The following is a 15,151-nucleotide window of genomic DNA, read 5'->3' as shown; positions in this document are numbered from 1 at the left end:
TCAGTAACTGTTACCGGGGCCAGTAGTAGCGCGTTGGGCAATTGTACTGTTAGCAGTAGCAGTGAGCAACCTGTAACTGCCATTGTTACAGTAGTAGCAGTATTCGTTGCATTACTGGAAGTGGAGCACCAGTGCAGCACCTGTAACCTGTTGGGCCAGTAGCAGCAGCAGTAAACCTGCATTGCCAGGTTGCAAGGCAGGTAGCGCTGTACCGGAAATTGTTAGCAGTAGCAAAAATTGTACTGTTCAGCAGCAGTAGGCAGTAAGTGTACTTGCGTTGTTAGTAGTACCTCAGTAGCAGCAACTTGTACTAAGTTAGTAGCGGTGCAGTAACCGTACTGTTCACCTAGCAGCAGTAGCAGTAACTGTCACTGTTGGCAGTGGCAGCAGTAGGTATTGCAAATTGGGTCAGCTAGCAGCAGTAGTAAATGTTAGCAATGTTAAGTGAACAGTAGCAGTAGAATTAGCATTGTTAGTAACCGGCAATGTCAGGTAACGAATACTGTTGCTTAGTAGTAGCACTAGCTGTAACTACGACATTAGTTAGGCAGTAGTAGTAGTAAGTGTAATTGCACATTAACTAGTTAGTAAGTTAGTAACTGTATTAATTAGTTAGTAGCAGTTTACCATTATTGCCATTATTAGTGTATTAGTACATTGTTTATCAATTATTAATTCGTATTAGTTAGTAGTATTAAGTTATCATTGTATCAATTGCAATTTACTTAGTTAGGTAGTAGTTAGCTATAATATTATTAGTAGTAGTAGTAGTAGTAGTTGTATTATTATTATTATGTATAAACATCTGGTGTATAATACTGTGTGGTAAACAGGTCTACATTTCCTGTGTAAACATCCTGTGTAAAAACAAAGAAACATTAACTGTTTTTCAAGCATTAAAAAGGTTACTTTAGCTGGGTTTAATCCTGGTTAGAGCTTAAAAGTAATATTGCAAGGATCCCAGTATAAATAAGTCAGGATCCCAGTATAAATAAGTCAGGATCCCAGTATAGCCAAGCTCAGGGATCCCAGTATAAAGGTTGCCAGGATCCCAGTATAAAGGTCGTCAATGGATCCCAGGTAATAAAGTCAAGCTCCCAGTGATCCCAGCCAAGTAAGCCAGGATCCCTGGTATATCCAAGTCAGGATCCCTAGTATAATAAGCCTTCATGATCCCTGTATAGCTAAGTCAGGATCCCAGTATAGCTTGCCAAGGTCAGATCCCAGTATAAATAAGTCCAAGGGGATCCCAGTATAAGGGCCAAGGCCAAGGATCCCTGGGTATAGGGCCAAGGTGCCAGGATCCCAGTATAGCTGCTTTGTAGACCTGGTATAAAGGTGCCAATGGATCCTATACAAAATGCCTTCATGAATCCCAGTGATAAATAAGTCTAGGATCCCAGTATACAAGCCGGCGATCCAGGTAGGGCAAACAAGCCGGCTATCCCGCAGGTAATAGCCAAGTCAAGGATCCCTGCATAAATAAGCCAGATCCCTGTATAATAAGCCGTATGATCCCTGTATATAAGCTAAGGATCCTATAAACAAGGGCCGAAGGATCCCAGTATGGTAAGTCGTGGATCCCAGTATAAATAAGTCCAAGGATCCTTGCATGCCAATGTCAGGATCCCAGTGATACTAAGCTGGCAGATCCTCAGTATAAATAAGCTTGTGATCCCTGTATATTGCCAAGGATCCTGTACTAGCCAAGCCTGGTCAGGATCCCTGGTATACAAGCTCAAGGATCCCAGTATAAATAAGCTGGAAGGATCCTAGTATAAAGGTTAAGGAAGTCATTGGATCCCATAGCTGTTAAGATCCTAAGGTGATAGCCTAATGGCTCAAGGCCAGGATCCCTGTATGTAAGTCAAGGATCCTAGTATACAACAAGTCAAGGATCCCAGCATGAAATAAGCTGTGATTCCCAGTATAAATGTAAGTCAAGGATCCCAGCTTATAAAGCTGTTGGCATCCCTGGTATATAAGCCAATGGATCCTAGTATAGCCTGTGCTGGCATCCCAGTATAGCAAGTCCGGTGATCCCTGTATGGTAAGTCCAAGGATCCTACGCAGGCAATAAATAAGTCCAAGGATCCAGTATAAGGCCTGCTCATGATCCCAGTATAAAATAAGTCAAGGATCCTAGAATGAATTGGTGATCCTGTGCAGCCAAATAAGTCAAGGCATGGGCCCAAGTCTAAGGCAAGCCCCGAAGGATGAGCAAGGGGCCAAGTCAAGGATCCCGAGTATAAGCCTGGCTGAAGATCCCTGTATAAATAAGCTGGTGGATTCCCAGTATAAGAACCAAGTCAAGGATCCTTAGTATAAATAAGCCTCAAGGATCCCTCAGTATATAAGTGCCAGGATCCCAGTATGGGCCAAGTCCAAGGATCCCTCAGTATAGCCTTGAAGATCCTGGCATCCCAGTATACAATTAAAGATCCCAGTAATGCAAGTTCAAGGATCCTGGTATAAATAAGTTGGATTGGATCCCAGTATAGCTGGTCATGATCCCGTGCTACAAGTGTCAAGGATCCTGTAGTGATAAGCCAAGGCCATAACCTCCATCAAAATAAGTCCAGGATCCCAGTATAAATAAGCCTGCAGGATCCCTGTGCAATAAGCCAAGTCAAGGATCCCCAGTATAAGAAGCCGATGATCCTAGGTATAATATCTGGAGTTCTGAGACTCTCTGACCGCGGGTTCTATCCCCACCCGTGGTATGGTTTAGAAGGGATGTATCAGAGTGTAGTGGTGCCAACACCTGTGATATATTTTAGAGAAGTTTGATTTAGAATTATGATAATTTATGTGATTCTGAACAATATTATATAATTTACGTAATAACGTTGGTAGAATTATCGATATGTTAGGAAAAATGACACAAGTGCATCTGATGTGACGGATTATTGTGGCAACGTTTCGCTCTCCAGGAACTTTGTCAAGCCGTAACAAAGCTCCTGGAGAGCGAAACGTTGCCACAGTAAAATGTCGCATTAGTTACACTTGTGTCCTTTTTACTTAACATACTTTCTGTTAATTATCTGCGCACTTTACCTGGAGTTTACCTGGAGAGAGTTCCGGGGATCAACGCCCCCGCGGCCCGGTCTGTTTTTACCTAAAATTTAAAATTTCTCACTAGAGACCTCACGTGAGGAAGAGGCTGGAGACTGTCATGTCGTAATTACCTATTCGTAATTACCTATTCGTAATTACTTGTTTGTAATTACTTACTTGTATCTACGGGAACAAAGTTATTATTGTGGTATCTCGTCTTCAATAATTTGCTCATCATATAAATTTTCAATAATTTTGTGGCTGAAAACAACACGTAGTTGGAAATTAGAGAAAATGAGAGTGGAAATTAGATGTTGATATGAGAAGAAGAGGTGTTGAGAAAGGTGACAGAAATAGATTTGAGTTGGTATACAACATCCCCTCAGTGAAAAGCAGGAGCCGGGTGAGTACGCTAAGAGATAACACAATAAGTGTTAGGGGCCCAAGACTGTTCATCTGTATCCCAACATACATAAGGGGGATTACCAATAGACCCCTGGTTGTCTTCAAGACCCCTGGTTGTCTTCAAGACCCCTGGTTGTCTTCAAGACCCCTGGTTGTCTTCAAGACCCCTGGCTGTCTTCAAGACCCCTGGTTGTCTTCAAGACCCCTGGTTGTCTTCAAGACCCCTGGCTGTCTTCAAGACCCCTGGTTGTCTTCAAGACCCCTGGTTGTCTTCAAGACCCCTGGCTGTCTTCAAGACCCCTGGTTGTCTTCAAGACCCCTGGTTGTCTTCAAGACCCCTGGTTGTCTTCAAGACCCCTGGCTGTCTTCAAGACCCCTGGTTGTCTTCAAGACCCCTGGCTGTCTTCAAGACCCCTGGTTGTCTTAAAGACCCCTGGCTGTCTTCAAGAAGGCGCTGGACAGGCACCTAAAGTCAGTACCTGACCAACCGGGCTGTGGTTCCTACGTTGGTTTACGTGCTGCCAGCAGTAACAACCTGATTGATCAGACCCTGATCCACCAAGAGGCTTGGTCACAGACCGGGCCGCGGGGGCGTTGACCCCGGAAACCCTCTCCAGGTATACTCCAGGTATAAACCTGGAGTTTCTAGGTGTAGACCTCCCAGGAAGGGCTGGAAGGAGCGGGTGATGGAGGTTTAGTGGATCAGGGGCTTGAGCATCTGTCAGCTTCTTAGATCGGAGTGAAGACAAGTGGTTTTTTTTAGGCTTTGAAGTGCTGTTGGAGTCTGATGAGGGTCTGATCAATCAGGTTGTTACTGCTGGCGAAAGATGATGCATGTGTTTTCTTCTGTAGAACACCCTGTCTTGGTGGGAAGGAGTAGATACCTGGAGATACCTGGAGAGAGTTCCGGGGGTCAACGCCCCCGCGGCCCGGTCTGTGACCAGGCCTCCTTAGGTCAGTGTCCCAGGATGCGACCCACACCAGTCGACTAACACCCAGGTACCCATTTTACTGATGGGGAACATAGACAACAGGTGGAAAGAAACACGTCCAATGTTTCTACTCTGGCTGGGAATCGAACCCAGGCCCTCACCGTGTGAAGCCAGAGCGTTAACCACCAGGCCACCAGATACGTTAAAGCAAATACTTATAAGCACATTATTCCCAGAAATATCTCCATCTTCCAGGATCCTGGATCCACTGGGCTCAAGTTGGACAAATTTAGATTTACAAGGATTTTCCGAAGTGATGGTTTGGCAGTAGAGTTGTAGATGAGTGGAACATTCTGTCAGGTAGCGTCTTTCAGGCAACAACTGTGGGTACCTTTGAATATTGTTATTATTATTATTATTATTATTATCAGCATTATTATTATTATTATTATTATCAGCATTATTATTATTATTATTATTATTATTATTATTATCATTATTATTATTATTATTATTATTATTATTATTATTATTATTATTATTATTATTATCATTATTATTATTATTATTATTATTATTATTATTATTATCAGCATTATTATTATTATTATTATCAGCATTATTATTATTATTATCAGCAGCATTATTATTATCAGCATTATTATTATTATCAGCATTATTATTATCAGCATTATTATTATTATTATTATTATTATTATTATTATTATCAGCATTATTATTATTATTATTATTATTATCATTATTATTATTATTATTATCAGCATTATTATTATCATTATTATTATTATTATTATTATTATCAGCATTATTATTATTATTATTATCAGCATTATTATTATCAGCATTATTATTATTATTATTATTATTATTATCAGCATTGTTATTATTATTATTATTATTATTATTATCAGCATTATTATTATTATTATTATTATTATTATTATTATCATTATTATTATTATTATCATCATTATTATTATTATTATTATCATTATTATTATTATTATTATTATTATTATTATTATTATTATTATTATTATCATTATTATTATTATCATTATTATTATTATTATTATTATTATTATTATCATTATTATTATCATTATTATTATTATTATTATTATTATTATTATTATTAATATGTTCATTGAAAAGTATTAAATCTGTAGGGATACCAACACAGTCCTAATATTAATTAGTTTTGATCCAAGGAAGTGGAGGATAATTGACATTCCTTGGATTAACACACATACAATAATAATTAATAAATATACAATTTCTATAATATTTTCAAGGATAATTTTAACAAATAATGGTTAATTACTTTACCAATATTAACTTTGCTCAATATATATAAAACAGAGATGATTGCCCTAAGATTAAACATTATGATGAATCTTAAAATTTTGAGGCGGCGGTAAAAACTGTGAGAAAAAATAACTTTGAGTGTGGTTGATGTTTTAATTTGTAAAATGATTTAACCCGTTTGAGAGAAAAGTTTGTGAAGCACCTTAGCCGCTCTGGCAGATTTTTTAACATTGATGTTAAATATACTGGGAAAAGTGTGTGTTATTATAGCAGATGTCTGCTGTGGCCTTGTGTGGGGGAGTGTGGGAGGTGTGGGGGTGGTGTGGTGGTGGTGTGTGTTATTATACCAGATGTCTGCTGTGGCCTTGTGTGTGGTGGTGTGGGGGTGGAAAGTGTGTGTTATTATACCAGATGTCTGCTGTGGCCTTGTGTGTGGGGGTGGTGTGGGGGTGTTATTATACCAGATGTCTGCTGTGGCCTTGTGTGTGGGGGTGTGGGGGTGTTATTATACCAGATGTCTGCTGTGGCCTTGTGTGTGGGGTGGTGTGGGGGTGTTATTATAGCAGATGTCTGCTGTGGCCTTGTGTGTGGGGGTGTGGGGGTGGTGTGGGGGTGTTATTATACCAGATGTCTGCTGTGGCCTTGTGTGTGGGGTGGTGTGGGGGTGTTATTATAGCAGATGTCTGCTGTGGCCTTGTGTGTGGGGGTGTGGGGGTGGTGTGGGGGTGTTATTATACCAGATGTCTGCTGTGGCCTTGTGTGTGGGGTGGTGTGGGGGTGTTATTATACCAGATGTCTGCTGTGGCCTTGTGTGTGGGGTGGTGTGGGGGTGTTATTATAGCAGATGTCTGCTGTGGCCTTGTGTGTGGGGTGGTGTGGGGGTGTTATTATACCAGATGTCTGCTGTGGCCTTGTGTGTGGTGGTGTGGGGGTGGAAAGTGTGTGTTATTATACTAGATGTCTGCTGTGGCCTTGTGTGTGGGGGTGTTATTATACCAGATGTCTGCTGTGGCCTTGTGTGTGGGGGTGTTATTATACCAGATGTCTGCTGTGGCCTTGTGTGTGGGGGTGTTATTATACCAGATGTCTGCTGTGGCCTTGTGTGTGGGGGTGGAAAGTGTGTGTTATTATACCAGATGTCTGCTGTGGCCTTGTGTGTGGGGGTGGTGTGGGGGTGTTATTATACCAGATGTCTGCTGTGGCCTTGTGTGTGGGGGTGGTGTGGGGGTGTTATTATACCAGATGTCTGATGTGGCCTTGTGTGTGGGGGTGGTGTGGGAGTGTTATTATACCAGATGTCTGCTGTGGCCTTGTGTGTGGGGGTGGTGTGGGAGTGTTGGGGTGGTGTGGGAGTGTGGTGGTGGTGTGGGAGTGTTATTATACCAGATGTCTGCTGTGGCCTTGTGTGTGGGGGTGGTGTGGGGGTGTTATTATACCAGATGTCTGCTGTGGCCTTGTGGGTGGGGGTGGTGTGGGGGTGGAAAGTGTGTGTTATTATACCAGATGTCTGCTGTGGCCTTGTGTGTGGGGGTGTGGGGGTGTTATTATACAAGATGTCTGCTGTGGCCTTGTGTGTGGGGGTGGTGTGGGGGTGTTATTATACCAGATGTCTGCTGTGGCCTTGTGTGTGGGGGTGGTGTGGGGGTGTTATTATACCAGATGTCTGCTGTGGCCTTGTGTGTGGGGGTGTTATTATACCAGATGTCTGCTGTGGCCGTGTGTGTGGGGGTGGTGTGGGGGTGTTATTATACCAGATGTCTGCTGTGGCCTTGTGTGTGGGGGTGGTGTGGGGGTGTTATTATACCAGATGTCTGCTGTGGCCTTGTGTGTGGGGGTGTTATTATACCAGATGTCTGCTGTGGCCTTGTGTGTGGGGGAGTGTGGGGATGGTGTGGGGGTGTTATTATACCAGATGTCTGCTGTGGCCTTGTGTGTGGGGGTGTGGGGGTGTTATTATACCAGATGTCTGCTGTGGCCTTGTGTGTGGGGGTGTTGGGGAGTGTGGGGGTGTTATTATACCAGATGTCTGCTGTGGCCTTGTGTGTGGGGGTGGTGTGGGGGAGTGGTGGTGGTGTGGGGGTGTTATTATACCAGATGTCTGCTGTGGCCTTGTGTGTGGGGGTGGTGTGGGGGTGTTATTATACCAGATGTCTGCTGTGGCCTTGTGTGTGGGGGTGTGGGGGGTGGTGTGGAGGTGTTATTATACCAGATGTCTGCTGTGGCCTTGTGTGGGGGTGGTGTGGGGGGGTGTGGGGGGTGTGTGGGGGTGGTGTGGGAGTGTTATTATACCAGATGTCTGCTGTGGCCTTGTGTGTGGGGGTGGTGTGGGAGTGTTATTATACCAGATGTCTGCTGTGGCCTTGTGTGTGGGGGTGGTGTGGGAGTGTTATTATACCAGATGTCTGCTGTGGCCTTGTGTGTGGGGGTGGTGTGGGGGTGTAGGGGTGGTGTGGGAGTGTGGGGGTGGTGTGGGAGTGTGGGTGTGGTGTGGGAGTGTGGGGGTGGTGTGGGTGGTGTAGGGGTGGTGTGGGGGTGGTGTGGGGGTGGTGCGGGAGTGTGGTGGTGTTGTGGGGGTGGTGTGGGAGTGTGGGTGTGGTGTGGGAGTGTGGGGGTGTTGTGGGAGTGTGGGGGTGTTGTGGGAGTGTGGGGGTGTTGTGGGAGTGTGGAGGTGTTGTGGGAGTGTGGGGGTGTTGTGGGAGTGTGGGAGTGTGGGGGTGGTGTGGGAGTGTGGGGGTGTTGTGGGAGTGTGGGGGTGTTGTGGGAGTGTTGGGGTGGTGTGGGAGTGTGGGGGTGTTGTGGGAGTGTGGGGATGTTGTGGGAGTGTGGGGGTGTTGTGGGAGTGTGGGGGTGTTGTGGGAGTGTGGGGGTGTTGTGGGAGTGTGGGGGTGTTGTGGGGGTGTTGTGGGAGTGTGGGGGTGGTGTGGGAGTGTGGGGTGTTGTGGGAGTGTGGGGATGTTGTGAGAGTGTGGGGGTGTTGTGGCAGTGTGGGGGTGTTGTGGGAGTGTGGGGGTGGCGTGGGAGTGTGGGGGTGTTGTGGGAGTGTGGGGGTGGTGTGGGAGTGTGGGGGTGTTGTGGGAGTGTGGGGATGTTGTGGGAGTGTTGGGGTGTTGTGGGAGTGTTGGGGTGTTGTGGGAGTGTGGGGATGTTGTGGGAGTGTTGGGGTGTTGTGGGAGTGTTGGGGTGTTGTGGGAGTGTGGGGGTGTTGTGGGAGTGTGGGGGTGTTGTGGGAGTGTTGGGGTGTTGTGGAAGTGTGGGGGTGGTGGGGGAGTGTGGGGGGGTTGTGGGAGTGTGGGGGTGTTGTGGGAGTGTGGGGGTGTTGTGGGAGTGTGGGGGTGTTGTGGGAGTGTGGGGGTGGTGTGGGTGTTGTGGGAGTGGGGGTGTTGTGGGAGTGTGGGGGTGTTGTGGGAGTGTGGGGGTGGTGTGGGAGTATAGGGGTGGTGTGGGGGTGTTGTGGGAGTGTGGGGATGTTGTGGGAGTGTTGGGATGTTGTGGGAGTGTTGGGGTGTTGTGGGAGTGTGGGTGTGTTGTGGGAGTGTGGGGATGTTGTGGGAGTGTTGGGGTGTTGTGGGAGTGTTGGGGTGTTGTGGGAGTGTGGGGGTGTTGTGGGAGTGTGGGGGTGTTGTGGCAGTGTTGGGGTGTTGGGATTGGTGTGGGAGTGTTAGGGTGGTGTGGGAGTGTCAGGCCGGTGTGGGAGTGTAAGGGCGGTGTGGGGGTGTTGTGGGAGTGTTGGGGTGTTGTGGGAATGTTGGGGTGTTGTGGGAGTGTGGGGGTGTTGTGGGAGTGTGGGGGTGTTGTGGGAGTGGTGTGGGAGTGTCAGCAAGTGTTGAGGTGGTGTGGGGAGTGTCAGGGCGGTGTGGGGTTTTTTTGGGAGTGTTGGGGTGTTGTGGGAATGTTGGGGTGTTGTGGGAGTGTGGGGGTGTTGTGGGAGTGTGGGGGTGTTGTGGGAGTGGTGTGGGAGTGTCAGGGTGGTGTGGGAGTGTCAGGGCGGTGTGGAGGTGTTGTGGGAGTGTTGGGGTGTTGTGGGAATGTTGGGGTGTTGTGGGAGTGTGGGGATGTTGTGGGAGGGAGTGTGGGGGTTGCGTGGTGTGGGAGTGTCAGGGCGGTGTAGGGGTGTTGTGGGAGTGTTGGGGTGTTGTGGGAGTGTGGGGATGTTGTGGGAGGTAGTGTGGGGGTTGCGTGGTGTGGGAGTGTCAGGGCGGTGTAGGGGTGTTGTGGGAATGTTGGGGTGTTGTGGGAGTGTGGGGATGTTGTGGGAGGGAGTGTGGGGGTTGCGTGGTGTGGGAGTGTCAGGGCGGTGTAGGGGTGTTTTGGGAGTGTTGGGGTGTTGTGGGAGTGTGGGGATGTTGTGGGAGGGAGTGTGGGGGTTGCGTGGTGTGGGAGGATGTGGAGTGTGTGGAGAAGTGTCAGATGTAGGAAAGGTGCGTAGGAGATTATAATGAGTGGGGTGTAGAAGTTATATAGGGGAGAGTGTTGTGGGAAGGTTAGGAGGAATTTGAGCTTCGAGAAGGAGTTTGTGATGTTGGGGTTGTGAGAGAGGTTGTGGGAGTGTAGGAGAGTAGTGTAAGTGTATGGGTGAAGCAGAGGGTGTGGAAGTGTATGTAGGTGTATGAGAGGGTGTGGAAGTGTATGTAGGTGTATGAAAGGGTGTTTGTTGTTGTGTGTGTGGGTGGAGTAGGGATGCTGGGAGGGGATGAATGTGGGAGTGACAGGTTGTGTTGAAGGTATACGAATGAGGTACTGTCCTGCAAGTACTCTCCTGTAGATACTGTCCTGTAGGTACTGTCCTGCAAGTACTCTCCTGTAGATACTGTCCTGTAGGTACTGTCCTGCAAGTACTCTCCTGTAGATACTGTCCTGTAGGTACTGTCCTGCAAGTACTCTCCTGCAGATACTGTCCTGTAGGTACTGTCCTGCAAGTACTCTCCTGCAGATACTGTCCTGTAGGTGCTGTCCTGAAGGTACTCTCCTGCAGATACTGTCCTGTAGGTACTGTCCTGCAAGTACTCTCCTGCAGATACTGTCCTGTAGGTAGTCCTGCAGATACTGTCCTGTAGGTAGTCCTGCAGATACTGTCCTGTAGGTGCTGTCCTGCAAGTACTCTCCTGCAGATACTGTCCTGTAGGTAGTCCTGCAGGTACTGTCCTGTAGGTACTGTCCTGCAAGTACTGTCCTGCAGATACTGTCCTGTAGGTACTGTTCTGCAGGTACTGTCCTGCAGATACTGTCCTGTAGGTACTGTCCTGCAGGTACTGTCCTGCAGGTACTGTCCTGCAGATACTGTCCTGTAGGTACTGTCCTGCAAGTACTCTCCTGCAGATACTGTCCTGTAAGTACTGTCCTTCAGATACTGTCCTGTAGGTACTGTCCTGCAAGTACTGTCCTGCAGATACTGTCCTGTAGGTACTTTCCTGAAGGTACTGTCCTGCAGATACTGTCCTGCAGGTACTGTCCTGCAGGTACTGTCCTGCAGGTACTGTCCTGTAGGTACTGTCCTGCAGGTACTGTCCTGTAGGTACTTTCCTGCAGCTACTGTCATGCAGGTACTGTCCTGCATGTACTCTCCTGCAGATACTGTCCTGTAGGTACTGTCCTGCAAGTACTGTCCTGCAGATACTGTCCTGCATGTACTGTCCTGTAGGTACTGTCCTGCAAGTACTGTCCTGCAGATACTGTCCTGTAGGTACTGTCCTGCAGATAATGTCCTGTAGGTACTGCCCTGGCATGTACTATCCTGCGGATACTGTCCTGCATGTACTGTACCTGCAGGTACTGTCCTGCAGATACTGTCCTGCAGGTACTGTCCTTCAGGTACTGTCCTGCATGTAATCTGCAGATACTGTCCTGTAGGTACTGTCCTGCAGGTACTGTCCTGCAGATACTGTCCTGTAGGTACTGTCCTGCATGTACTATCCTGCAGATACTGTCCTGCATGTACTGTCCTGTAGGTACTGTCCTGCAGATAGTGTCCTGTAGGTACTGTCCTGCAAGTGCTGTCCTGCAGATACTGTCCTCCATGTACTGTCCTGCATGTACTGTCCTGTAGGTACGGTCCTGCAGATACTGTCCTGCAGGTACTATCCTGCAGGTAGTCCTACAGATACTGCCCCGTAGGTACTGTCCTGCGTACTGTCCTGCAGATACTGTCCTGCAGGTATTGTCCTGCAGGTACTGTCCTCATGTACTGTCCTGCAGATACTGTCCTGTAGGTACTGTCCTGCATGTACTGTCCTGCAGGTACTATCCTCTAGGTACTGTCCTGCAGATACTGTCCTGCAGGTACTGTCCTGCATGTACTGTCCTGCAGATACTGTCCTGTAGGTACTGTCATGTAGGTACTGTCCTGCAGGCACTGTCCTGCATGTACTGTCCTGTAGGTACTGTCCTGCATGTATTGTTCTGCAGGTACTGTCCTGTAGGTACTGTCCTGCATGTACTGTCCTGCAGGTACTGTCCTGCAGGTACTGTCCTGGATGTACTGTCCTGCTTGTACTGTCCTGCAGGTACTGTCCTGTAGGTACTGTCCTGCATGTACTGTCCTACAGGTGCTGTCCTGTAGGTACCGTCCTGCAGGTACTGTCCTGCAGGTACTGTCCTGCAGGTACTGTCCTGCAAGTACTTTCCTGCAGGTACTGTCCTGTAGGTACTTTCCTGCAGGTACTGTCCTGCAGATACTGTCCTGTAGGTACTGTCCTGCAGGTATTGTGCTACATGCAGTCCTGCAAATACTGTCCTGCGGGTACTGTCCTTCATGTTCTGTCCTGCAGGTACTGTTCAGGAGGTACTAGCTTGAAGGTACTGTCCTGAAGGTACTGTCCTGTATGTACTGTCCTGCAGATACTGTCTTGTATGTACTGTACTACAGATACTGTCCTGTAGGTACTGTCCAGGAGGTACTAACTTGAAGGTACTGTCCTGCAGGTACTAACTTGAAAGTACTGTCCTGTAGGTACTGTCAAGGAGGAACTGTTCCGCAGATACTGTTCATGAGGATCTGGCTTGAAAGTACTGTCCTGGAGGTAGTACCTTGAAGGTACTGTCAAGGAAGAAGTGGCTTGAAGTTACTGCCCTGGACGTACTAGCTTGGGGAAACTGTCCAGGAGAAACTGGCTTGAAGGTACAGTCCTGCATGTACTGTCCTGCAGATACTGCCCTGTAGGTACTGTCCTGCAGATACTGTCCTGTAGGTACTGTTCTGCAGGTACTGTCCAGGAGGTACTAACTTGAAGGTACTGTCCTGCAGGTGCTGTCTAGGAGGAACTGTCCTGCAAATACTGTCCAGGAGAATCTGGCTTGAAGGTGCTGTCCTTGAGGAACTACCTTGAAGATATTTTCCTGGAGGTGCTATCCAGGATGCAGTGGCTTGAAGGTACTATCCAGGAGAAACTGGCTTGAGGTACTATCCTTAAGGAACTACTCTGGAAGTACTGTCCTGGAGGAACTGCCTTGGAGGAACTGCCTAGGACTACTGTCCTGAAGGTACTATCCTAGAATTACTGACCTGGAAGAACTTCCCTGGCGGCATTGTCTTGGAAGTGCCAACCTTGAAGTAGTGGGTACTGTCTTTGGGTACTGTCCTGGAGGTATTGTCACAGAGGTCCAATCCTAAAGGTACTGACCTGCAGGAACTGTCATGTAGGTACAGCCGTGGAGATACTATCCTTGAGTTACATGACAAGGGTTACTGTCTTGAAGGTACTGCCAAATACTGTTGTGGAGATAACAGAGAGCTGTTGTGGAGATAACAGAGAGCTGTTGTGGAGATAACAGAGAGCTGTTGTGGAGATAACAGACAGCTGTTGTGGAGATAACACAGTTGTTGTGTAGATAACAGCTGTTGCGGAGATAACAGACAGCCTAGTCTGTGAGATAAGCCTATACTATGGTGCAGATAACAGCCTAGTCTGTGGTGGAGATGACATCCTAGTCTGTGGTAATGACAGCCTTTTTGTGTGATGATGATAGCCTAGTCTGTGGAAATGACAGCCTAGTTTGTGGTGATGACAGTTTTTTTGTGGTGGAGATGATAGCATACTCTGTGGAGATGACAGCCAAGTATGTAGTTGAAATGATAGCCTGGTCTGTGGTGATGACAGCCAGATCTGTGGTGGTGATGACAACCTAGTATGTGGTGGAGATGATAGCGTGGTCTGTGGTGGGGATGACAGCCTAGTCTGTGGTGGAGATGACAGCCTGGTCTGTGGTGGTGATGACATCTTGGTCTGTACTGATGACAGCCTAGTCTGTAGTGATGACAACCTAGTCCGTGGTGATGACAGTCTGGTTTGTGGTGATGACAGCCTGGTCTTTGGTGGTGACAACCTAGTCTGTAGTGATGACCGCCTGGTCTGTACTGATGGCAGCCTAGTCTGTAGTGATGACAACCTAGTCTGTAGTGATGACCGCCTGGTCTGTGGTGATGACAGCCTGGTCTGTGATGACCGCCTGGTCTGTGATGACAGCCTGGTCTGTGGTGATGACCGCCTGGTCTGTGGTGATGACAGCCTGGTCTGTGGTGATGACCGCCTGGTCTGTGGAGATTACAGCTTAGTCTGTGATGATGATAGCCTAGTCTGTGGAGATGACAGCGTAGTCTGTGATGATGACAGCATGGTCTGTGGTGATGACAGCCTAGTCTGTGGTGGAGACGACAGCCTAATCTGTGGTGGAGATTACAGCCTGATCTGTGGTGCAGATGACAGCCTGATCTGTCGTGGAGATGACAGTTTGATCTGTAGTGATGACGGCCTGGTTTGTGGTGGTGACTGCCTAGTCTGTGGTGATGACAGCCGGATTTGTGTTGGGGATGACAGATTGGTCTGTGTTGAAGATAACAGCTTGGCCTGTGGTAAATATGACAGCCCGATCTGTGGTGGCGATGACAGCCTAATATGTGGTGATGACAGCCTGGTCTGTGGTGATGACAGCCTAGTCTGTGGTGATGACAGCCTAGTTTGTGGTGATGACAGCCTGGTCTGTGGTGATGACAGCCTTGTCTGTGGTGGAGATGACAGCCTAGTCTGTGGTGATGACAGCCTAGTCTGTGGTGGAGATGACAGCCTAGTCTGCGGTGGAGATGGCAGCTTAGTCTGTGGTGAAGATGACAGCCTAGTCTGTGATGGAGATGACAGCCTAGTTGTGGTGATGACAGCCTAGTCTATGGTGGAGATGACAGTCTAGTCTGGTGGAGATGACAGCCTAGTCTGTGGTGATGACAGCCTAGCCTGTGGTGATGACAGCCTAGTCTGTGATGATGACAGCCTGGTCTGTGGTGATGACAGCCTAGTCTGTGGTGATGACAGCCCGGGTCGGGGTTGTTGACAGCCTAGTCTGTGGTGATGATGACAGCCTGGTCTGTGGTGATGACAGCCTGGTCTGTGGTGATGACAGCCTTGTCTGTGGTGATGACAGCCTAGTCTGTAGTGGAGATG

Source organism: Cherax quadricarinatus, chromosome 96 (assembly GCF_038502225.1).
Source record: "Cherax quadricarinatus isolate ZL_2023a chromosome 96, ASM3850222v1, whole genome shotgun sequence".
NCBI classification, from domain to species: domain Eukaryota; kingdom Metazoa; phylum Arthropoda; class Malacostraca; order Decapoda; family Parastacidae; genus Cherax; species Cherax quadricarinatus.
The sequence above is the reverse complement of the archived record's forward strand: the minus strand, read 5'-3'. Positions refer to the sequence as shown.